This window comes from Podarcis bocagei, assembly GCF_964188305.1.
Source record: "Podarcis bocagei genome assembly, chromosome: 3".
Taxonomy (NCBI): domain Eukaryota; kingdom Metazoa; phylum Chordata; class Lepidosauria; order Squamata; family Lacertidae; genus Podarcis; species Podarcis bocagei.
The window spans coordinates 110,493,846-110,518,872 of NC_138127.1; the positions used below are offsets into that span (position 1 = coordinate 110,493,846).

The window sequence follows — 25,027 nt, forward strand, 5'->3', positions numbered from 1 at the left end:
TGCCATGCAGGGCCACCCAAGACAGACAGGTCATAGTGGAGAGTTTTGACCAAATGTGATCCACCTGGAGCAGGAACCGGCAAGTCACTCCAGTATCCCTGCCAAGAAAACTCTATGGACAAAGACAACAGGCATATAAAAGTTATAATGCTGGAAGATGAGCCCCTCAGGTCGGAAGGTGTCCAACATGCTACTGAGGAAGAGCGGAGGACAAGTACAAGTAGATTCAGAGCTGATGAAGCGGCTGGGCCAAAGCCGAAAGGACGCTCAGTTGCGGATATGCCTGGAAGTGAAAGGAAAGTCCAATGCTGTAAAGAAAAATATTGCATAGGAACCTGGAATGTAAGAATCATGAACCTGGGTAAGTTGGATGTGGTCAAAAATGAGATGGACTCCCTGGAAAAGACCCTGATGTTGGGAAAGATGGAGGGCACAAGGAGAAGCGGACGACAGAGGACGAGATGGTGGGACAGTGTTCTCGAAGCTGCCAGCATGAGTTTGACCAAACTGCGGGAGGCAGTGGAAGACAGGAGTGCCTGGCGTGCTCTGGTCCAGGGGGTCATGAAGAGGCGGACACAACTAAACAACTAAACAACATGGTCCCACCATCTGGGGAACAAGAGACTGTGGCCAGAACTCTGTCCTCAGAGGTCTCTGCTGGTCCACCCTGCTGCTCCCTGTTCCCTGGCTAGTCCAAGGCCCCTGTGTACCTTTCCCGGAGACTCGTACCGGGCAATTCTTCAAGTAGAGGACTATCTCTTGCAAAAGTGGGACACTTCCCACCTCTATTCCGTCGGCACGTGTGCGAGAAACAAGCCGGCGGGTGCCATTTTGATAAATAATGCATAAACGGCGCAGAATTCAAGTTTTCTTGGCAGAGACTCTTGACATATTTATGCACGGAGTCCTGAATTATGCATGGCATGGAGAAAGTGGAGGAAGAAAAGTGTTTCTCCGTCTCTCGTCACGTTAGAACTTTTGGGCATCTAGGGAAGCTGAGCGTTGGAAGATTCGAGGCAGGCCAAAGGGAGTTCTTCTTCTACGCAGTGCATGGAGTTCAACTGCGGAACTCCTTGCCACAGGAGGCAGTGATGGCCGCCAACCGGGATATGTGTTTAAAAGAGGGCTGGACAAATCCCCCTTTTTTCAGCTGGACCTCGCCGGAACTAAGTTCTGGCACCTCTCAGATGGGTACCATTGCCATTCCAAGAGAACGAGGGAGAAGTTCATTGTGATGAGGATGATGAAGAAGAATCTATGCCCCGCCTTTTCAGCCGACAGGGCACCAAGGTAGCTTACAGATAAAGTAAGAACAGCCTGCACCCTCACCACACTCAATGGTTACTCTGGCATCACTGTCAGGAAAGGAGTAACCGAATGTTACCTCGATGAGCACCTGCTGGGAAGGAGTTTTGTGGGCCATTGTGTGGGATGTGAAACACAAGAGCAGTCAAGTACAACACTCCTAGAGTGAAGATGTTTACACATGGGGAGGAATGTTTGTCCAGCCAGCAGGTAAACTTCCTGTTTCCTTCTGGGCTGGGACAGACTTCCTCTGCATGTGACTAGAGGTGGGTGTGGCCTCACCTGTGCAGGTAACGACAAAAACACAGGGCATGGTAGCCATCTCTCTCTCTATGACTATTTCGTCAAAGAAGCAACATCTGCTTAGCCAAAAATGCTCTCTTGGCTCCAGCCAAGAGAGGACAAAGGGACTGTCTGTTTATGGGATATTTTCCAGGTGTATGTTACTTTTCTAAGCTAAGTCTGCCTTCTGGGATCCTATTGTGAGCAGAATGATATGTGAGTAAACTCTTTTTATACTTTTATAGAAGACTGTGTCGTGTCTTATCTTTTATGAGGGAATAAGGGGGAAATACCAGAACAGTTATTATAGAGGCTTTAGCGAGCCTGAGCAAATGCATCCGCTGTGAGTTTAAAAAGGGGAATGTTACTCTGCTAAATTGTGAACTTGTTAACACAAGTTGGAAAGGCTATTATCAGACAATATATCCTCTCTTGCATCCCTGAACATTCCCACACATTGGCATTTGGGCATCACTTGCCAGATTTACGCCAAGTGAAATTGTTTGTTCCCTTCTCTCTAATTTGGACAAGTAGACCTCTTCACAAAGACAAAAATGGGCTCCAAAACAGAGGTCTTCCTAAGACAAGTGAAAGTTAAGAGGCCCCCATGGTCAGCATTGCCCCCATCATCTGTGACCAAAGAATTACCTATGATCCTCCTCTCGGCAGCCATCTTTGCTGGTCCCCCCAAAATGCAACTGGTTCCCACTAGAGGGCTCCAAAGATGCTTGCTGAGCCCCCAAATGTGGTGGCCTGTCTACTGACCCTCTTGGATCTTCCCAAGTGGATGATGGGAAAATTCCTCGTTGACTGACCTCAGCAGTGATGAAAATGAAAACTGGGCAGTAAAAGGATCTAGGAGTCTTGGTTGACCACAAACTTGACATGAGCCAACAGTGTGACGCGGCAGCTAAAAAAGCCAATGCAATTCTGGGCTGCATCAATAGGAGTATAGCATCTAGATCAAGGGAAGTAATAGTGCCACTGTATTCTGCTCTGGTCAGACCTCACCTGGAGTACTGTGTCCAGTTCTGGGCACCACAGTTCAAGAAGGACACTGACAAACTGGAACGTGTCCATAGGAGGGCAACCAAAATGGTCAAAGTCCTGGAAACGATGCCTTATGAGGAACGGCTAAGGGAGCTGGGCATGTTTAGCCTGGAGAAGAGGAGGTTAAGGGGTGATATGATAGCCATGTTCAAATATATAAAAGGATGTCACATAGAGGAGGGAGAAAGGTTGTTTTCTGCTGCTCCAGAGAAGCGGACACGGAGCAATGGATCCAAACTACAAGAAAGAAGATTCCACCTAAACCTTAGGAAGAACTTCCTGACAGTAAGAGCTGTTTGACAGTGGAATTTGCTGCCCAGGAGTGTGGTGGAGTCTCCTACTTTGGAGGTCTTTAAGCAGAGGCTTGACAACCATATGTCAGGAGTGCTCTGATGGTGTTTCCTGCTTGGCAGGGGGTTGGACTCGATGGCCCTTGGGGTCTCTTCCAACTCTATGATTCTATGATTCTATGAAAATCAGCTTTCAACTTGCCCTGGAGTTGCAAGGCATAATTACAGATGGTTCTAAAGCCTTAAGAGGATAATATGACCAGAGAGAGAGAGAGAGAGAGAGAGAGAGAGAGAGAGAGAGAGAAATGTGGTGATGTGGTGGCAGCAGCAGCAGGAACATCAGTGGCTCAGCAGGGTAGTGTTGTGAACAAAAATCTGCCCCTTTCCCCCTTATGGGATACCCAAGAGCCCATATAGAGTCCTTACGTAGGTTCCCTCTTGGTAGGAGAAGATAACAGAGGCCAACCAGAGAATATTGAGAAGCAAAGCAGCTAGTAAGCCTGATCTTTATTGATCTGTTGCAACAGGGTGCTCCCCTCACCCGCAGGAAAGGAGGAGGAACCCAGAACAATGACGCGCAAGGCCTTATATGGACTTTTGAAATTGCCACCCTGTAGATCAAGACCACCCCCAGAAACATCATACATACATCACAGAAAAGGCGGTCTACAGCAGAAATTGGAATGTTGTTTTTCCTGTTTGCCAGGTTATCCTTTCCTGATAGTCTGTCACCCATTAAAATGCGAATTACTCAATTCCTGAGACAATGGGAAGGCTCTCTGACCCCCCTCCCTCCTTGCAGGGAAAACATTTGGTCAGTTTGGGAATCAAAATGGTTCCAGGTCGGTCTTCCTGTGCTGATCTATGTACGTGCTTGGTTGGTACACCTATGAACATTTAACATATATCTAAGACCTCAAAATTCCTATCACAATATCACAACAAAGATAAAAAGGCGTTCCTCCTGGTTTGCAGGGTAAAAAAGATTAGGGGGTACTTCTGGGCTTTCATGACTTCCGAGTGAATTTCAAGCAAATTCCAGGTTGCAGAATCAAAATGGATTTGAAGGTCTCGTGCAACAAACTCATCTCTCCAAAAGATTAGACGTTCCACCATAAAGGGAGCAGAAACGATTATTTGTGTACATAACGACAGCAGCGCGGATACTACTGGCCCAGAGATGGAAAGAAGACAAAGTCCCGACCAGAGACGAATGGTTGGTGAAGATGATGGCGAAATGGCGAAATGGACTGGAAAACCAGGAACCAGGAAGAGAAGATCTTTAAGAGGGAATGGGGGGGGGGGATTATAATGTATTTAAGAGAACACTGTAAACAACTAAAAACTTGGGCAGGATTTGAGTAACGCTTGTAACATACTAAAAATCATGGCAAAAATGGATTATTTAAGAAAAATAAGGGAAGCAGCTGGAAAAAGATTGATAGTGGTAACTATGTAAAACTTAATAAAAAAGATTTGACCCAAAAAAAGAGAGACTTTCTTCCATAAAGAGATAGGAGGGAAGTTCACTGGAAAGTGTGGAATAATTTTGTGCCTTAATGTTGTCTAAAGCAGCTATTTTTCTAGAAAAAGAAGTGGCCGAACTCACCATGAACACCTCCCTCATTCTCTTGGAATGGCAACGGCGCCCATCTGAGAGGTGCCGGAACTGATTTCTGGCAAGTTCCAGCTGGGAAAAAAGCCCTGGTCTAACCCCCCTGCAAACAAACCAGGATGAATGCATTGCAGAGGGTTGGTTTACATGACCCTTGGGTTCCTTCCAGCTCTACAAATCTATGGATGTTCATCAGGAAGCTACCTAAGAGGACCTCAAGAGGGAGCCAGTGCCAGCCTCAGGCTAGATTCGTTTCCTTCGAAGAGCCCCAGGGAAAAACATTTCTGCTGCTTAACTTTCCCTTTCCCTGAATCACAGCAACTCAATCCCCTAATTATTTGTTCCTGATAATACAGTCATTGACATTGACACCAAGTGGGATGATCTAGGATCCATTTGCCGTAGGTTCTCCATTGTGGGCGAGTCAAGAGTTGTGCAAACCCTACGCCTGACGGTTCTGCTGAACAGACCGGGATTATTTTGCTGGGCCTTGAAATTCCTACAGATGTTTTGCCTGAGCAAAAGGCAGCCCATTTAATCATTGGCACCACCGTCTGTCTTCACCCTCCTCCCCCCCCCCCACAGAAATCAAGAGATTTCAATAATTGCTCTCATTTGCAGCTGATCTTACTGCTGGGATACATGCCTGAATTGCCTCTCGCTTAGATTACTGCCATGCGCTCTTCATTGCTTTCTGGAGATTGCTTTCTGGAGTGAGCTTTGCTTACTACATCACCACGGGTCTTGCATCAATTGCATTGGCTTTCTGTTTGTTTCCTGATGTGCCTTCAATGTGCTGGCAAGCAAAATACAAATTCTCCCCCCAGCTGAGTTAACATGGCCTCCAATTGGGAGAGAAGTGAGTACGGAGGTACCTCTGGTTGTGAACGGGATCCGTTCCGGAGGCCCGTTCGCAACATGAGCAGAACACAACCCGCGTCTGTGCAACTGTGCGTCTGCACGTCATGATTTGCCACTTCTGCACATGTGCATGATGTCATTTTGAGGGTCGGCACATAAGCAAGCGGCGAAACCCGGAAGTAACCCTTTCTGGTACTTCTGGGTTGCCGCGGGACACAACCTGAAAATGTTCAACCTGAAGCAAACGTAACACGAGGCATGACTGTATGCATAGTGCGTTTGCACTCCCCAGGGACACTGTCCCTATTTTCGTCACACATGGGCACACCCCGTCCTTGCAGGAATGGCTGACCTATGCACTTTGCGGAAGGACTCTCTAGCTCAGAGGCAGAGCTTCTGCCCTCCATGCAAAGGTCCCATGTTAAATATCTGATAGCATCTCCAGGGCAGGTTGGGAGAGATGCCTGTCTGACCAGCTGCACAACCATAAGATGGGGAACATCTGGCTTACCAGTGGCACATGTGAAAAGGATCTAGAGGTCTTGGTGGACCACAAGCTTAGAATCATAGAATCATAGAATCATAGATTCATAGAATCATAGAATCATAGAATCATAGAATCATAGAATCATGGAATCATGGAATCATGGAGTTGGAATAGACCACAAGGGCCATCGAGTCCAACCCCCTGCCAAGCAGGAAACACCATCAGAGCACTCCTGACATATGGTTGTCAAGCCTCTGCTTAAAGACCTCCAAAGAAGGAGACTCCAAAGAAGGAGACTCTTGACTTTACATGAGTCAATCAACTTTGTTGGACTGGTCATGTTGTTCGGATGCCTGATGATCGTCTTCCAAAACCACTACTGTATTCAGAACTTAAAGATGATAAGCGTAATGCCGGTGGTCAACAAAAGAGGTTCAAAGACTCTCTTAAGGCAAATCTTTTTTAAAAATGTAGTAGAAACATCAACAACTGGGAAACACTGGCCTACAAGCACTCCAATTGGAAAACAGCCTTTACCAAAGGTGTCATGGGCTTTGAAGACACCCAAACTCAGGACAAAAGGGAGAAACGTGCTAAGAGGAAGGCACACTTGGCAACCCTTCACCATGATCAACTCCCACCTGGAAACCCACTGGGGGTGGTGTGGATGTTGGAGAACAGCCTTTACCAAAGGTGTCATGGGCTTTGAAGACGCTCAAACTCAGGACAAAAGGGAGAAACGTGCTAGGAGGAAGGCCTGCTTGGCAAATCCACACCGTGATCAATTCCCACCTGGAAACCAATGTCCCCACTGTGGAAGGACGTGTGGATCCACAACTGGCCTCCACAGTCACTTATGGACTCACTGTTAAGACCGTGTTCGTGGAAGACCATCTTACTCAGCAGGGGGTTGGACTCGATGGCCCTTGTGGTCTCTTCCAACTCTATGATTCTATGATTCTATGAGCTACAAGTGTTAGAAGAAGGAGGAGGAGGAGGAGGAGGAGGAGGAGGAGGAGGAGGAGGAGGAGGCAGCAAATGGATGCTATTCTAGGCTGCGTCCACAGAAGTCTAGTGTCCAGATCAAGGGAAGTCATAGTCCCACTCTATTCTGCCTTGGTCAGACCCCCACCTGGAATACTGTGTCCAATTCTGGGCGCCATAATTTAAAAAGCATGTTAACAAGACAAGGATACGGGAAATGCAAGACTAAGAGGAGATATGGTAGCCAAGTAGGTAGATGGAGCAAGCAAGCAAGAGGTTCCTACCAAAGATTAGGAAGATGGTAAGAGCTGTTTGGCGGTGGAACAGACTTCCTTGGAAAGTGGTGGACTCTCCTTTGTGGAGGCTTTTAAGCAGATGTTGGATGGTCACCAGTTCGGGATTCTTCAAGTGGGATTCCTGCCTTGGACTAGATGACTTGGCTTGGGGTCCCTTCCAATTCTACAACTCCAATGATAAGGACATTGGTGACCTCTAACCTATACCATTCCCAGTGCTGAGAACCACATACCATTGGTACAATTTAGAAAGGGAGTTTCAGAGCTAAACAGTCCCAGCTGCTGCAATCTACAAGGGTAAACTATATGGTCATGAAGCAACAGAGATCCTGAATGTGGGTCTCCCCCCCCCCCAAAAAAATGCTGTGTGCCCTCCATGTGAGGAGGCTCTTCTCCCAGTAAGGCTATGTCCCTAGGTTTCAAAATAGCTATGGGGATGGAGATGGAGACGCTCCACAAACTCTTTGCTGAGCTGGCCGATTCCATTAGACACAGATGCAGATAATCCCCCAGGAAATATAAGGAATAAGCCCTTTTAACATAATTTAACATGTGGTTTGGGCCAGGCCAGATGGAGATTAATTGAAATCCTGCTTCAGGCATGAACCCTGATCTCTAAGAGAGAGAGCTTTTCAGCCATTCTCAGCCATGCACCCCCAAATGACATGGGGGTACCCCCTAGTTTGCCTGTTCCCCTTCCTAAAAGCTCAACAGGCCTCAGCTTGGTGGCTGGTGAGGAAGTGGAGTCCTCTATGTGAGAGCTCCATGGAGGGCACTGCAATAGAAGGGGAAGAAATGGAGGCAGTGAGAGATTTTACTTTCTTGGGCTCCATGATCACTGCAGATGGTGACAGCAGCCACAAAATTAAAAGACGCCTGCTTCTTGGTAGAAAAGCAATGACAAACCTAGACAGCATCTTAAAAAGGAGGGACATCACCTTGCCAACAAAGGTCCATATAGTTAAAGCCATGGTTTCCCCAGTAGTGATGTACGGAAGTGAGAGCTGGACCATCAAGAAGGCTGATCGCCGAAGAATTGATGCTTTTGAATTCTGGTGCTGGAGGAGACTCTGGAGAGTCCCATGGACTGCAAGAAGATCCAACCTCTCCATTCTGAAGGAAATCAGCCCTGAGTGCTCACTGGAAGGACAGATCCTGAAGCTGAGGCTCCAATACTTTGGCCACCTCATGAGAAGAGAAGACTCCCTGGAAAAGAGCCTGATGCTGGGAAAGATGGAGGGCACAAGGAGAAAGGGAAGACAGAGGACGAGATGGTGGGACAGTGCTATCGAAGCTACCAGCATGAGCTTGACCAAACTGTGGGAGGCAGTGGAAGACAGGAGGGCCTGGCGTGCTCTGGTCCAGGGGGCCATGAAGAGTCGGACACGACTAAACAACAACAAGGACATAAGGTGAGCCCCACAGCGGGATCAGGCCATTGCCCATCTAGACCAGCCCCTCGTTCTCTCAGGGGCCAATCAGATGCCTGAATCCATAAAGCAACACTCTGCCGGCCTGCGATTCCCAGGAACTGGGAGCCAGACTCTGAGAATCATAACCTTGGAAGGGACCCAGAAGATAATCTAGTCTAGGAATGCAGGACTAGGCAGCTGTCCCATATGGAGATTTGAACCTTCAACCTTACTAGTAACAGCACCATGCTCCAACCAATAGAGCTACCCAAGCTGGCCAGCATTACTGCATCAGATCATACGGAAAAGCTTTCTGACAGTAAAAGCTGTCGTGCAGGAATTTCAGCTAAAGTACCCAAACTCTGCTTAAATACCTTCAAGGAAGGAGAGTCCATCACCTTCTGGAAGAGTCCGTTCCACTGCTGAACAGCTCTTGCCATCACAGAGTTTTCCCCTATGTTTAGTCGGAATCTCCTTTCTCATCACTTGAAGTCATGGGTTCGAGTCCTACCCACCGGAGCAGGAGAAAGCAAGCTTTCCCCAACTTCCATGTAGTAACCAAACAATTAAACCCCTGTGTTGCAAACAGTTATCAGTAATATCCAAGGCAACACGATGACCCAGGACAACAATGCAATATCAATATAAACTCTTTATATAATCTATACGGAACATAGAACAATATGAAATATGCACTCTCTGCAAACCCAATAAAGAAATCTTATAAATCTTTGAAAGTCACAAAATGTGCACTCTTGATGGATTCTCTTCAAAACATAGAACCAAATAAATATAAGTCTTATAAGTCTCTGAAAGTCTTTGTAGACTATGCAAGTCTCTGAAAGAAGCGATGGGTCAGATTCTTATCTGGTGAAGACAAGCCATAAAGCTTTGTTTTATGACGTCCAATGTTGCCGAAGTAGTCCGGAAACAGAAGTAGTGAACAGTGATTCCGGATATACCCACTGTTTCATGGAATTCTTCTTCAGCACAGCAGAAGGACACAGAAATGCTTCACAAACCCATTTATATGGTGAATGGAATTGTATAACAACAATAGCTATGGAGCAGTGGCCATTACAGTTATGTAACTGCTCCATAGCTATTGTTGTTATACAATTCCATTCACCATATAGATGGGTTTGTGAAGCATTTCTGTATCCACCATCCATGTGCCAGCCCTTCGGAGATTTGAAGATGCTCTCACCTAACAGGTGGACATCCAACCTCTGCTTAAAAACCTCCAACAAAGGAGAATTCATCACTTTCCAAGGAAGTCTGTTCCACTGGCTAACAGCTCTTACCATCTTCCTAATGTTGGGTCAGAATCTCTTTCTTGCTTGCTCCATCTTCCATGTAAGAGCCCTTGAGATATTTGAAGATGGCTATCTCCTCTCATGGACGTGGGTGGCGCTGTGGGTTAAACCACAGAGCCTAGGGCTTGCTGATCAGAAGGTCGGCAGTTCGAATCCCCGCAATGGGGTGAGCTCCCGTTGCTTGGTCCTGCCAACCTAGCAGTTCAAAAGCACGTCAAAGTGCAAGTAGATAAATAGGTACCGCTCCGGCGGGAAGGTAAACGGCGTTTCCGTGCGCTGCTCTGGTTGGCCAGAAGCGGTTTAGTCATGCTGGCCACGTGACCTGGAAGCTGTACACCGGCTCCCTCGACCTGAAAGCGAGATGAGCGCCTCAACCCCAGAGTCAGCCATGACTGGACCTAATGGTCAGGGGTCCCTTTACCTATCTCCTCTCAGTCCTGTGTTTTCCATATCCTTGTCTTGTCAAAAGCCTTCTTAAACTGTGAAGCCCAGAACTGGATCTAAAACTCCAGGTGTGGTCTGACCAAGGCAGAATAGAATGGGACTATGGCTTCCCTTTTCCCCAGTAGTGATGTATGGAAGTGAGCGCTGGACCATCAAGAAGGCTGATCGCCGAAGAATGGATGCTTTTGAATTCTGGTGCTGGAGGAGACTCTTGAGAGTCCCATGGACTGCAAGAAGGTCAGACCTCTCCATTCTGAAGGAAATCAGCCCTGAGTGCTCACTGGAAGGACAGATCCTGAAGCTGAGGCTCCAAGACTTTGGCCACCTCGTGAGAAGAGAAGACTCCCTGGAAAAGACCCTGATGTTGGGAAAGATGGAGGGCACAAGGAGAAGGGGACGACAGAGGACGAGATGGTGGGACAGTGTTTTTGAAGCTACTAGCATGAGTTTGACCAAACTGTGGGAGGCAGTGGAAGACAGAAGTGCCTGGCGTGCCCTGGTCCAGGGGGTCACGAAGAGTCGGACACCACTAAAGCACTAAACAACAACAACAAGAATTGCAGTAGCTTCTTTTGCTGCTGCATCACCCTGTTGACTCGTGTTAAGCCTATAGTTAAATCATTGGAGGTTAAGTCTTCTTGGGCTACTCATGATCCTGGACCATGCAAGGCAGGCAGGCAGAGGCGTCCGACATAGGAAAACACATTATACCCAATCAGAGCCTTCGTCCATCTCGCTCAGTATTGTCCACTCTGGCTGGCAGCATCGCTCTGGGATTTCAGGCAGGGATCTCTCCCTGCAAAGGTCGGGATTTGAACCTAGGACCTTCTGAGCACAAGGCAGCTGCTCTACCTGTTGAGCTATGACCTGTTCCCAATCAATGTCCAGCCCGTATCTCCTGCCATAATCCACCAGCGTGATATTTATGTTAGTTTGTGGCCAAAAGCTTCCAGTAACAAATTGCAAGCATTAGGTTTCATTCTGCAAATTTTCTTCTTTCTCAGGGCCATTGCCAGGCAAAATCTATTGTTAATCTTCAGATTAAGGATATTGATGCACAGCACCCGGCTCGTGAAACCTCCTCTCTGTTGCATCTTGGTCTTTGTCTATTGATTAGTCTAAGAGTCGTGCCAATTATTTAGACAGCTTGACTCTTTCCAAATATTGGCTGCCCTTTTCTAGGGTCAGATTTAATTGCTTTCCTGGAGGGGGTTTGGAGTATTCCCCAGAGTGGATGGCACTGTCTCTGCAATGGCAGAAACGACCAAAAATTTAGCATGGGCTTTCTCTAAATGAGATTTTCTATGGTGATGAGCAAAACGCCTTCCATTTACTCCTGCCGCATCAAAATATCCAGCGACGGGTTGAGTGGTACTTGGCTTAGTTATTGAAAATAATGCATCATAAAATCATAGGTTTGGAAGGGGCCCGGTTGGAAGGGACCCAAGGGTCATCTAGTCCAACCCCCTGAAATGCAGGAATCTCAGCTAAAGCATTCATGGCAGATGGCCGTCCAATCTCTGCTTAGAAACCTCCAATGAAGCCAGTCCCAATGTCGAACAGCTCATACCGTGCCAGAAAGTTATTCCGTATGTTTAGTCAAAGTCTCCTGTCTTGTAACCTGAAGCCATGGGTTCAAGTCCTACCCTCCAGAGCAGGCGAAAACAAGCTTGCTCCATCCTTGAGATATTTGAAGTTGGCTCTCATTTCTCCTCTCAGTCTCCTCTTTTCTGAGCAAAACGTACCCAACTCCTTCAACCGTTCCTTTTTGGCAACTCTCCCCACACCGCATGCCATTTCCACAGTGTCCCCTTGCCGAACCGAAGGCGCTGATGGTCTCCTCTCTGCCTTGTTCCCAATGTACAACTTCCCCCCACTCCAGTTCCTGATGTAGAACTTCACTCACCCCCTTTTCCTGGGGTGGGGCCACCCATTTGTGCTTCTGATCCTGAATGGGGTAACTGTGCCCCTGAAGGACCAGGTGCGCATCCTGGGAGTCATTTTGGACTCACAGCTGTCCATGGAGGCACAGGTCAATTCTGTGTCCAGGGCAGCTGTCTACCAGCTCCATCTAGTACGCAGGATGAGACCCTACCTGCCTGCGGACTGTCTCACCAGAGTGGTGCATGCTTTGGTTATCTCCCGCTTGGACTACTGCCATGCGCTCTACGTGGGGCTACCTTTGAAGGTGACCCAGAAACTGCAACTAATCCAGAACGCGGCAGCTAGACTGGTGACTGGGAGCGGCCGCCGAGACCACATAACACCAGTCTTGAAAGACCTACATTGGCTCCCAGTACATTTCCAAGCACAATTCAAAGTGTTGGTGCTGACCTTGAAAGCCCTAAACGGCCTCAAAGGCCCAGTATACCTGAAGGAGCGTCTCCGTCCCCATCGTTTAGCCCAGACACTGAGGTCCAGCGCCGAGGGCCTTCTGGCAGTTCCCTCATTGCGAGAAGCCAAGTTACAGGGAACCAGGCAGAGGGCTTTCTCGGTGGTGACGCCTGCCCTGTGGAACGCCCTCCCAGCAGATGTCAAAGCGATAAACAACTATTTTACTTTTAAAAGACAACTGAAGGAGGCTCTGTTTAGGGAAGTTTTAATGTCTGGCGCTGTATTGTTTTTAATATTCAGTTGGAAGCTGCCCAGAGTGGCTGGGGAAACCCAGCCAGGTGGGTGGGGTATAAATAGTATATTATTATTATTATTATTATTATTATTATTATTATTATTATTATTATTATTATTATTATTCTCAGGTGCCAAAATGTCCTGGGCTGGCTAGCCCGCTGCCTCAATCGGCAAAACTTGCCCTGTTCCACACGACACCCTTTCTGCATTTGCAAGAACTCAATCTTTTCATTTGGCAGCACCTGCCCTATGGAACTCCCTGCCTCTTGAGCTCAAGTAGGCGCCTTCGTTGCATTCTTTTTGCCTCCTGGTAAAAGCATCCTTGTTTAGACCAGCTTATCCAGATGTTTAGAAAGCTGCCTTTAGCCTGCCAGAAAGCTTAAACTATTATCATTATTCCAGTTACAGATAGGTAGCCGTGTTGGTCTGCCATAGTCAAAATAAAAAAAATTCCTTCCAGTAGCACCTGGAAGCATGCACACGAAAGCTCATACCAAGAACTAACTTAGTTGGTCTTTAAGGTGCTACTGGAAGGAATTTTTTTTTTACATTATCATTATTATTATTTTTTGAATTGGCAGTTTTGTCTCTTTTTGTAAACTGCTTCGACGCTGCTTTTTCACAACCAAGCGCTGCAAACACTTTTTGTTGTTGTTGTTGTTTAGTCATTTAGTCGTGTCCGCCTCTTCGTGACCCCCTGGACCAGAGCACGCCAGGCACTCCTGTCTTCCACTGCCTCCCGCAGTTTGGTCAAACTCATGCTGGTAGCTTCAAGAACACTCTCCCACCATCTCGTCCTCTGTCATCCCCTTCTCCTTGTGCCCTCCATCTTTCCCAACATCAGGGTCTTTTCCAGGGAGTCTTCTCTTCTCATGAGGTGGCCAAAGTCTTGGAGCCTCAGCTTCAGGATCTGTCCTTCCAGTGAGCACTCAGGGCTGATTTCCTTCAGAATGGAGAGGTTTGAACTTCTTGCAGTCCATGGGACTCTCCAGAGTCTCCTCCAGCACCAGAATTCAAAAGCATCAATTCTTCAGCGATCAGCCTTCTTTATGGTCCGGCTCTCACTTCCATACATCACTAGCACTTTTACAAAGTAAAACACTTTTACAAAGTAAAAGAAGGGGGGAAATAAAGAGAATAGGAAGTGTTCCTGGGCATGCACAAAGCGCAAACGGCCTGGCTTCCTTCTGCAGGGACCCTGCTGCCCTAAGGGTCAGTCCATTCCATGCTCTCTTCCTGTCCTCGCTTGACCTGCGCAGAGGACGGCACATGTTTTTAGAAGATGCCGGAGAGACAAAATGCTTCCTGCCTGATTTCATCTCCTTGCAGATGCAAGTATGAGGCCTGCAGGGGGCGGTTTCTGCCTGGGGTGTTCTGGGCATGGGGCACAGAGTTTCCTCCTCCCCAATTTATCAGGACACCCCCCCCCCTCTCCTGCAGGCTGCCTGTCCTCACAGTGCCCCTGCCTTCAGGGAGGGAGAGACCCATCGCATTCGCTTAAGCGCAAAGCACAGAGACAGCTCATCTCACCAGGCAGGGATGCAGAGGAGGCTATAAAAAGCAGGAAAGGGAGTCTGGGTCGTGCGCGTTGCTCATCTCCCCGGTCTGACTCAGCAACCTTTAGCCCGCCGCAAAAGAAAAAAGAAAAATTCCAAAGCCAGCGAGCGTCAGCCCCAAATGTCCCCCCCCCCCGGTGAAACCCCAAAGCCGTCTCAGGCCAAGGGTTTTGAGCAAAGGACTTTGGCCCCAGAGCTTTAAATGCAGCCCTGGAAATGGAGACGCATTAATAGAAAAGCCTGCCTCTGGGCATGTACAGAGTGCCTTAGCCTGGCCTTTGGCTCGGAGTCAATTTGATTCCCTCCCCCTCTTTCTTTTTCCTTTTTCCTTTCTCCTCCTGTGAGGAGGCTGCATTTTAATGTTTTAATGTTGCGTTTTAATCTTGTTTTTAAGTTGTATTCATTCAACTTGTTTTTGTTATTGCTTGTTAGCCGCCCTGAGCCCGGCCTTGGCTGGGGAGGGCGGGGTATAAATAAAGTTTATTATTATTATTATTATTATTATTATTATTATTAGCTGCAGCGAGGAAATCAGGGAGCATGCAGAGGGCCAAAGTGAATGCTTCTCGTGTCTGACTGTTTGTGCACCTAATCGACACAGTGCAAAATGGTTTTTGATAAATGTTAGGCAGCCCCGTCCTCTATGTACTGTGACGTGCACAGATTGGGCTGCAGAAAACTGCTATATTCCATTTTTAAAATCATTTTTATTGATTTTCCAATTAAAAAAAACATCCAATAAAATATCCAATCATAATACTTCAATTAAAAAAATAAAAATATAAAAAAATCAAATTATAGTCCAAATCGTATTTATTTATAAATATAAATATAAATATAAATATAAATATAAATATAAATATAAATATAAATATAAATATAAATATAAATATAAATATAAATATATTTATATTATATAATAAATAAATAAATAAGAAAACTGCTATGCTTTACTCAGAGTTGACCCGCTCCAAGTAACAGACCTAACTCAGTCTACTCTGTGGGAAACCAGCCTGCATTTTGGAAAGTTGTCGATTGGCTAGGCATTTGGACACCTCTTAAAGCACTGTAACTGAATCTAGAAGGATTGTATAGAATTGTAGATTTGGAAACAACCCCAAGGTCATCTAGCCCAACCCCTTCCAACGCAAGAATCGCAGATAAAAAATCCCCGACAAGCAGCCACCCAACCTTTCTTAAAAACCTCTAACATAGGAAAGTCCAGCACCTTCTGAGGTAGTCTCTCTATGGAACTCTCTCCCACAGGGCCATTGGCATGACCATGCAGCCTCCTCTTCCATCAGTATGTTCTTATATATTCTAAAATATAAGTCATGGGCCCCACCTGCTCGCCTGCTCCCTAAAATATCCCTGGTTTGCTCCTTTCTATATATAGGGTGCCAACATTCTGCATGGACTGGTTGCATGGCAAGATGCACAAATGGGTTTAGATACCTATGAGGTCCATAAATTATCATATAGCGTACAGTCATACCTCATGTTACGTTTGCTTCATGTTACGTTCTTTGAGCTTACATCCCACGGCGACTCAGAAGTACCGGAAAGGGTTACTTCCGGGTTTCGCCGCTCGCACATGCGCAGAAGCACAAAATCATGTCACGCGCATGCGCAGAAGCGGCGAATTGCAACCCGCGTGTGCGCAGACGCGCCGCTGCGGGTTGCGCTCTTTTCATGTTGCTAACGGGCCTCCGGAACGGATCCCGTTCGCAACCAGAGGTACCACTGTATATTCAACACAAAAAAACAGCAACAAGTGAGAGCTGGACAATAAAGAAGGCTGATCGAACTGTGAAGGATGTTGGATTGAAGAGAAGGGGGATTTGGAAATATGGACAAATCAGAAGTCGTTACTGTTGGACCGAGTTACTGTGGTGGAGATGAGGGCTGCTGTGTTGCTGGGGATGTTGCTTTTGTTTCAAACATTGCAAGCTTTGGATGGGATGGATTGTTTCAGGAGGTGGCAGAGGGATGTTTTTAGAGTTGTTTGGCAGGGCAGGAAGCCTCGAGTAAAACTTAAGATATTGATGGATGCCAAAGAAGGAGGTGGACCTGCCCTGCCAGACCTTTAAATTTCGTTGTGAACCATCTGCTTTTTGCTGGTTGAGAGAATGGCTGCTTCTGGAAAACACTGAAGTGTTGGACAATGGCAGACAAAGTTGATGGACTATATGGAATTGGCGGAAATGACTGGCAAGATCCGAGACCAGGAAGAAGAGTCGGTGGAAGAAGATTGGAAAAAGTTTAAAGACTATTTATAGAAATATTGTAAAATTAAGGAATGTTAGAAAAATGTTGGAATGAAGTTATATGGCTTTAGTAGAAATGTCATAAGGAATTAAGTATAAATAGATTAATAGAAAATTAAAGGAAAAATAAGGCAAGAATGTGTTAAAATAATTATAGGATAGAAAACAGAGTAAGATGGAAAGGAATTGCTGAAACAATTAATAGAAGTGGAATACAAAAAGGGAGGTGTGAGGAGGTCGCTGGAAATAAATGAATGAAATATAAGATATTGAAAATGTTTGAGGTGTTTTTAAATTGTTTTTGTTGTTTTTTGCTTTGTTTTGTTAGTCCATGTAGCGTGTTTGTATTGTATTTGTATTGTTTTTCTCTTTTCTTTTTTGTTTGTAGTGTTGTGTTGAAAATGTTGAAAAAGTAATAAATATCATTTTAAAAAATAATAATAATAAAGAAGGCTGATCGCCAGAGAATTGATGCTTTTGAATTCTGGTGCTAGAGGAGACTCTTGAGAGTCCCATGGACTGCAAGAAGATCAAACCTCTCCATTCTGAAGGAAATCAGCCCTGAGTGCTCACTGGAAGGACAGATCCTGAAGCTGAGGCTCCAAGACTTTGACCACCTCATGAGAAGAGAAGACTCCCTGGAAAAGACCCTGATGTTGGGAAAGATGGAGGGCATAAGGAGAAGGGGACGACAGAGGACGAGGTGGTGGGACAGTGTTCTCGAAGCTACCAGCATGAGTCTGACCAAACTTCCTAAACATTAGGAAGAACTTCCTGACAGTAAGAGCTGTTTGACAGTGGAATTTGCTGCCAAGGAGTGTGGTGGAGTCTCCTCCTTTGGAGGTCTTTAAGCAGAGGCTTGGCAACCATATGTCAGGAGTGCTCTGATGGTGTTTCCTGCTTGCCAGGGGGTTGGACTCGATGGCCTTTGTGGTCTATTCCAACTCTATGATTCTATGATTCTGTGATTCTAATAAGCAGATCATTTTCACAAAGCAGTTTTCCCTCCTGCGATCCATCTTTAGTGGTTATTTTCACTAATGCTTGCATTTATTTGCACACTTTGCCTTAGTCCATGCCTTTTCGTACACATCACTTGGGTGGAGAACTGCATTGCAAAATTCAAAGAATGCCTGAGTTTCAGCTTTCAGGTGGTTTTGGAAAGTGCAAATTAGGCAGGTTTGCCCTTGAAATATACTCGGAGTCGAGAGTGGATTTCATGCTCTTTATTCAGCTCATAGTGGTGAGGAGGAGGAATGGAAGTTCCCCCAGAATGTCTGCCTTATATACATTATTTACACAATGGGCCCCACGTGATTGGCTAATTCCGGGATTCTCCTGTAGGCCAATCAGGTTGCGGATTCACTTCCACCTGGAGCTGGATTGGGTGGCTCTTGCGGAACAATCAGACTGCTGCATTCTGAATCCTATTGTTCTAGGACCAATCAGACTGTTAAATCCCCAACTCTGGGATTGCAGCGCTCATCTCGCTTTACTGGCCGAAGGAGCCGGCATACAGCTTCCGGGTCATGTGGCCAGCATGACTAAGCCGCTTCTGGCGAGCCAGAGCAGCGCACGGAAATGCTGTTTACCTTCCCGCCAGAGTGGTACCTATTTATCTACTTGCACTTTGTGCTTTCGAACTGCTAGGTTGGCCGGAGCTGGGACCAAGCAATGGGAGCTCACCCTGTCGCGGGGATTCGAACCGCCGACCTTCTGATCGGCAAGTCCTAGGCTCTGTGGTTTAACCCACAGTGCCACAGATGCAGTAAATTTAATCTTAAAGATGGAATGCATGGACAGAGGGAAGGAGGTCTAAGGATTCAAAAGAACTCTGTATTTTGATGTTTGAAATGGTTTTGTTTTATATGTATAATTTTTTTCAAAAAGACAATCTCAGATATATATATATACACACACACACACACACACACACACACACACACAGACACATAAATATATATATATATACACACACACACACGCAGTGGTACCTCGGGTTACATACGCTTCAGGTTACATATGCTTCAGGTTACAGACTCCACTAACCCAGAAATAGTACCTCGGGTTAAGAACTTTGCTTCAGGATGAGAACAGAAATCGTGCTCCGGCGGCATGGTGGCAGCAGGAGGCCCCATTAGCTAAAGTGGTGCTTCAGGTTAAGAACAGTTTCAGGTTAAGAATGGACCTCCGGAATGAATTAAGTACTTAACCTGAGGTACCACTGTATATGGAAATATTTAGTGTAAGAGAAGTCATGCAGACATGGTCTAGACGCGAGTGGTCTAAAAAGCAGAAGTCAAATCGTTTGAGAAGGGCTTGCGGTCGAGAAAAGCCACAGAAAGACTGTCTGTCTGATTTAAATCTGCATGGAAAAGGTCACGAAGAACAGCGAGATCATTATCAGGAATATCACAATGCCCTTATCCCAATTTAAGTTGCAACCACGTTCGGGATAATGTGTGCAGTTCTGGCTGCCTCACCTGGAAAAGAATATCGTAGAGTAGGGGAAAGCACACACCCCCCAAAAAAAATGTTTAAAGGGATGGAGATACACACCTGTGAAGGCAGTTTGCAGCCTTTGGGACTAGAGATTTAAAGTGAGGCACGATAAGAGTTTATAAAATTATGCCTGGCATGGGGAGAGTGGATAGAGGAAAGAGGAAAGTGTCCCTTCCTCTCTCATAACGCTAGAATTCACGAAGCTCATGATGTACAGAGCTTTTTTGGCCATGGCCCCGATCTGGTGGAACGCTCTGTCACAAGAGACCAGGGCCCTGCAGGACTTGACATCTGTCCGCAGGGCCTGCAAGACAGAGCTGTTCCACCTGGCCTTTGGCCAAGGCACAGTCTGACCCCCTCCTTCGGTAATCCTCATAGAACTCTAGCCCAATGGTTGCCACGAAATTGATTCTGAACTGATTTTAGAATGTATTTCAATTAACTGACTGTGATTTTATGTAAACTGTACTATTTTTACTGTTGTTAACTGCTCTGAGCCCGGCTTCAGCTGGGGAGGGTCGGATATAAATAAAAATTATTTTACTTTCTTGGGCTCCATGATCACTGCAGATGGTGACAGCAGTCACGAAATTAAAAGATGCCTGCTTCTTGGGAGAAAAGCAATGACAAGCCTAGACAGCATCTTAAAAAGCAGAGACATTGCTTGCCGTCAAAGGTCCGCATACTTAAAGCTCTGGTTTTCCCAGTAGTGATGTACGGAAGTGAGAGCTGGACCATCAAGAAGGCTGATCGCCGAAGAATGGATGCTTTTGAATTCTGGTGCTGGAGGAGACTCTGGAGAGTCCCATGGACTGCAAGAAGATCCAACCTCTCCATTCTGAAGGAAATCAGCCCTGAGTGCTCACTGGAAGGACAGATCCTGAAGCTGAGGCTCCAAGACTCTGGCCACCTCCTGAGGAGAGAAGACTCCCTGGAAAAGACCCTGATGTTGGGAAAGATGGAGGGCACAAGGAGAAGGGGATGAGGGAGGACGAGGTGGTGGGACAGTGTTCTCGAAGCTACCAGCATGAGTCTGACCAAACTGCGGGAGGCAGTGGAAGACAGGAGTGCCTAGCGTGCTCTGGTCCAGGGGGTCACGAAGAGGCGGACACGACTAAACGACTAAACAACAAATTATTATTATTACCAACTTGGGCCAGTTTACCAAACAGGCCCTGCATAGAGTGAATTGCAGTCATCCCATCTGGAAGCAGTCTGCAAACACACACACACCAAGGTTGTGTGAATCCTCTCCATCTCCTGGGATGGATGTTCTGGAAGAAGAAAGCTTTTGTTCCCTGCCAGAGCAACAACAAGATTTCGGTGGCCAAGTGACCTTCTGCCGGACATTCACGGAGCATTTGGGAGCTAGCAGATGACAGCCCAATTGGCTCGGACGCCATCGGAGAGGAAGGACGCCTTGCCAAGGGGAGGCCGCTGCTGCCAACTATGCCTGCCCCTACCATCCCAGCTGTTGCCACCGAAGACAAAAGTATCCCCCAGGGGATGAAGATTTATGAAATAAGCCCTCGAGGGCACAATGAGGTCGAATCTTAGCTGCCCTGCTTTTTAAAAGAACAAGTGCTTAACCCTCATCGTTTGGGAGGGATGCAGGAGAGCTTTCGCACTCAAGGCCGAGAAATCTGGCGGTGGGATTCCAGGGATCAGGATGCGGCCGTGGGAGGCGCTGGGTTTCGGTCTCCTTGGTGCTAAGTGCCCATTTCCCACAAGCATCTAGTGCAGGGGGGTTATGTACTGAGTTGAATAGGATCCAGAATGCAGCAGTCTGATTGGTCCTAGAACAATAGGCTCCAGAATGCAGCAGTCTGATTGGTCCTAGAACAATAGGATCCAGAATGCAGCAGCCTGATTGGTCCTAGAACAATAGGATCCAGAATGCAGCAGTCTGATTGGTCCTAGAACAATAGGATCCAGAATGCAGCAGTCTGATTGGTCCTAGAACAATAGGATCCAGAATGCAGCAGTCTGATTGGTCCACAGGAGCCACCCAATCCAGCTCCAGGCAGAAGTGAATCCGCAACCTGATTGGCCTACAGGAGGATCCCGGAATTAGCCAATCACGTGGGGCCCATTGTGTAAATGATGTCTATAAAGCAGACATTCTGGGGGAACTTCCATTCCTCCTCACCACTATGAGCTGAATAAAGAGCATGAAATCCACTCTCGACTCCAAGTATATTTCAAGGGGTCAGCAAACTTTTTCAGCAGGGGGCTGGTCCACTGTCCCTCAGACCTTGTGGGGGTCCGGACTATAATTTGGAGGAAAGAAATGAATGAATTCCTATGCCCCACAAATAACCCAGAGATGCATTTTAAATAAAAGGACACATTCAACTCATGTAAAAACATGCTGATTCCTGGACCATCCGCGGGCCGGATTTAGAAGGCAATTGGGCCGGATCTGGCCCCCGGGCCTTAGTTTGCCTACCATGATCTAGTTGAAGAAGCCAATGCAAGGAATGTTCTGACAGCCTGCCTGCATCAGAAGATGCAGTGTTGTTCAGTGGTTAGAGTGCTGGTGTCGGAGCGGGAGGAGGCAGGTTCGCACTGGAACAGAGGAATGTACTTTGAAGGTGACTCGGAAACTACAACTAATCCAGAATGTGGCAGCTAGACTGGTGACTGGGGGCGGCTGCCGAGACCATATAACACCGGTCTTGAAAGACCTACATTGGCTCCCAGTACATTTCCGAGCACAATTCAAAGTGTTGGTGCTGACCTTTAAAGCCCTAAACGGCCTCGGTCCAGTATACCTGAAGGAGCGTCTCCACCCCCATCATTCTGCCCGGACGCTGAGGTCCAGCGCCGAGGGCCTTCTGGCGGTTCCCTCATTGCGAGAAGCAAAGCTACAGGGAACCAGGCAGAGGGCCTTCTCGGTAGTGGCGCCCGCCCTGTGGAACACCCTTCCAGCAGATGTCAAAGCGATAAACAACTACCTGACATTCAGAAGACATCTTAAGGCAGCCCTGTTCAGGGAAGTTTTTAACGTGTGATTTTACTGTATTTTTGGTTTTATGGAAGCCGCCCAGAGTGGCTGGGGAGGCCCAGCCAGATGGGCGGGGTATAAATAATAATTATTATTATTATTATTATTATTATTATTATTATTATTATTATTATTATTATTATTATTATACGATGCAGCAGCAAACCTGATGCAATTCTAGGCTGCATCAACAGAAGGATAGCGTATAGATCAAGGGAAGGTATGGCAAGGCTTTATTTGGCCCGCCAGGGAATCCGGTGTCCAGCTCTGGGCACCTGAGTTTTACGTGATATGGACAAGCTAGAAGGGGTGCAGAGGAGGGCGACCAAGATGATCAAAGGTCTGGAAACCAAGCCTGATGAGGAACAGTTGAAAGAGCTGGGTATGATTAGCCTGGAAAAGAGGAGACTGAGAGGAGATAGGAGCTGTGCTTTTTTCCTTAAAAAAAATAAAAAATGTTTAGGTGTACTCTCATTTTGACTCAAGAAAATCACTGGGAAAGGAAAGGAAGCTGCCATCGGAGGTGGTAGCAACGAAACTGACCAATCACCGTGCTAGATTCCAATTCCTACTTCACACATTAAACGCCCGCTTCTGTCTGAGACCCAGGAAACACAGTGAAAGGAAATGAGGCCGCCAATGGGGGTAGCAGCGGAATGGACGATTCACCGTACTAGAGAAGATTCACAAAATATTTAGGGGTATGCATACCCCTGCGTACCCCCAGGAAAAAACACACTGGATATGAGAGTCACCTTAAAATACCTTAAGGGCTGTCCCATGGTAGAGGGAGCAAGCTTGTAGGACTTGAACCCATGACTTCAAGTTGCAACAAAGGAGATTCCAGCTAAACATCAGGAAGACCTTTCTGACAGTGAGAGCTTGGGGTCCCTTCCAACTCCATAATTCTATTGTTATATGATTTTCATACCAGGTCAGAGCATTATTCAGTCCATCTAGCTCAATATGGCCTGAACTGAGTAGCAGCAGCTTTCCAGATTTCTAGTCAGGGCACCAGCCCCAACCGTATTTGGCGTATCCAGGGATTGGATCTGGGACATTCTGGTGGATCTGGTGGAGTATCGGGTCAGCTTTAAGGTGCTGGTTTTGACCTTTAAAGCCCTTTGTGGCTTAGGGCCCTCGTAAGTACGGGACCGCCTCTCCTGGTCTGCCCTGCAGAGGACCTTAAGGTCCATGAATAATCATAGTTTAGAGGTCCCGGGCCCTAAGGAAGTCAGACTATCCTCCCTCAGGGCCAGGGCCTTCTCAGTGTTGGCTCCCACCTGGTGGAATGCTCTGTCCCATAAGACCAGGGCCCTGCAGGATTTAACCTCCTTCTGCAGGGCCTGTAAGACAGAGCTATTCCACCTGGCTTTCAATTTGAACTTAGCCTGATCTTTTTTTCCCCTTCCTTCCCTCCTCCTCCCCTTTTTATGAAGATTACCCGCTCTGGGACCCCACAGCTAATTCTCCCCTGGCCTCCTCTCTGGCCCAAATAGGACTAATTTAGCCAGCTAGCCCTGGTGATCATCTAGTGTTTATTGGATGGATTTCCCTCCTAAATTGATTTTTGAATCCTGAATTTATTGTTATTCACGTTTTATACTGTATTTTATGCTGTTTTTTGTTGCATCAATTAAGCGTTTTAAATTTGTTGTTAGCCGCCCTGAGCCCGGTTTTCTGAACTGGGAAGGGCGGGGTATAAAAAAAAAAGTATTATTTATTATTATTCTGCATTCCAGGCAGGAGCTCTGCCAGGCTGCTGCGCCTTTCCCCCATCCCAACCGAACCCCAACGCACACGCAACAACCTTGGAAATGTCACTGTGTCCCACCCTAAGCTACCTTCTAGTGCTGCTCTGAGGGTAAAAAGGACGGAGGGAACAGTTTGTGCCTCCCATGAGCTCCTTGTTGCAAAGGTGGGATAAAAATGCACTCTAAATAAAGAGACGGGGATGGCAGGTGTTTCTGGGAAGTCAGCAAGCAGGGCATGGTGCCAACATCCACTTTGTTTACATGCAGAAAGATGCAGGCTGATATTTACAGGCTCTGTGCAGAGTCCACGAAGCAAGCATTGCTAGATATCCACGAATACGATCATTCCTTTTCCCTGCTTTACCATCATGCAGTCACGAAATTAAATGACTTCTGTTCTGTGTTATAAATCGAGCACTGCTAAGAGTTGATTCTTTTTGTTTCCCAATGTATAAAAAAAAAAATCAGTGTGGTGTGAGCAAGTTGTTATTCTGAAAAGGTGGCCCGGAGCGAAAAAGTTTGAGAACCAGGCTAAAAACCCGTCGTCAGCAGCTGGACAGCAGAATGAGCAGCGGTAAGAGTCACCTTGGCGATATGCATTTCTTGATTGACTACATGGAATTGGCAGAAATGACTGGCAGAATCCGAGACCAGGGAGAAGAGTCGGTGGAAGAAGAATTTAAAGACTATTTACAGAAATACTGTAAAATTAATGAATCTTAAAGGGACGTTGGACTGAAAATAAGTGGTGTTGGTAATAAGATTAATAAGAATATGTAAATTTGGATTGATAACGATGGAAATTATATTTTTACTTTAGGTTAAGATGTGGAGTAAGGTTAAATGACAGAGGGTAAGGATTTGCTGAACTAAATATTTGAACTGGAATACAAAAAGGGAGGTGTGAGGAGGTCAAGAAATTAGTGAACAAAATACAATATATGGAGATACAAATTTTCTTCTTTTTT

The 25,027-nt window shown here is 46.5% G+C and overlaps 1 protein-coding gene across 1 annotated transcript in view; it reads right to left on the reverse strand.

The window, feature by feature from the left end:
* KCNK3 (potassium two pore domain channel subfamily K member 3) overlaps positions 1-25,027 on the reverse strand; it is a 106,409-nt gene that overhangs the window by 11,893 nt on the left and 69,489 nt on the right. The window lies entirely within an intron of this gene.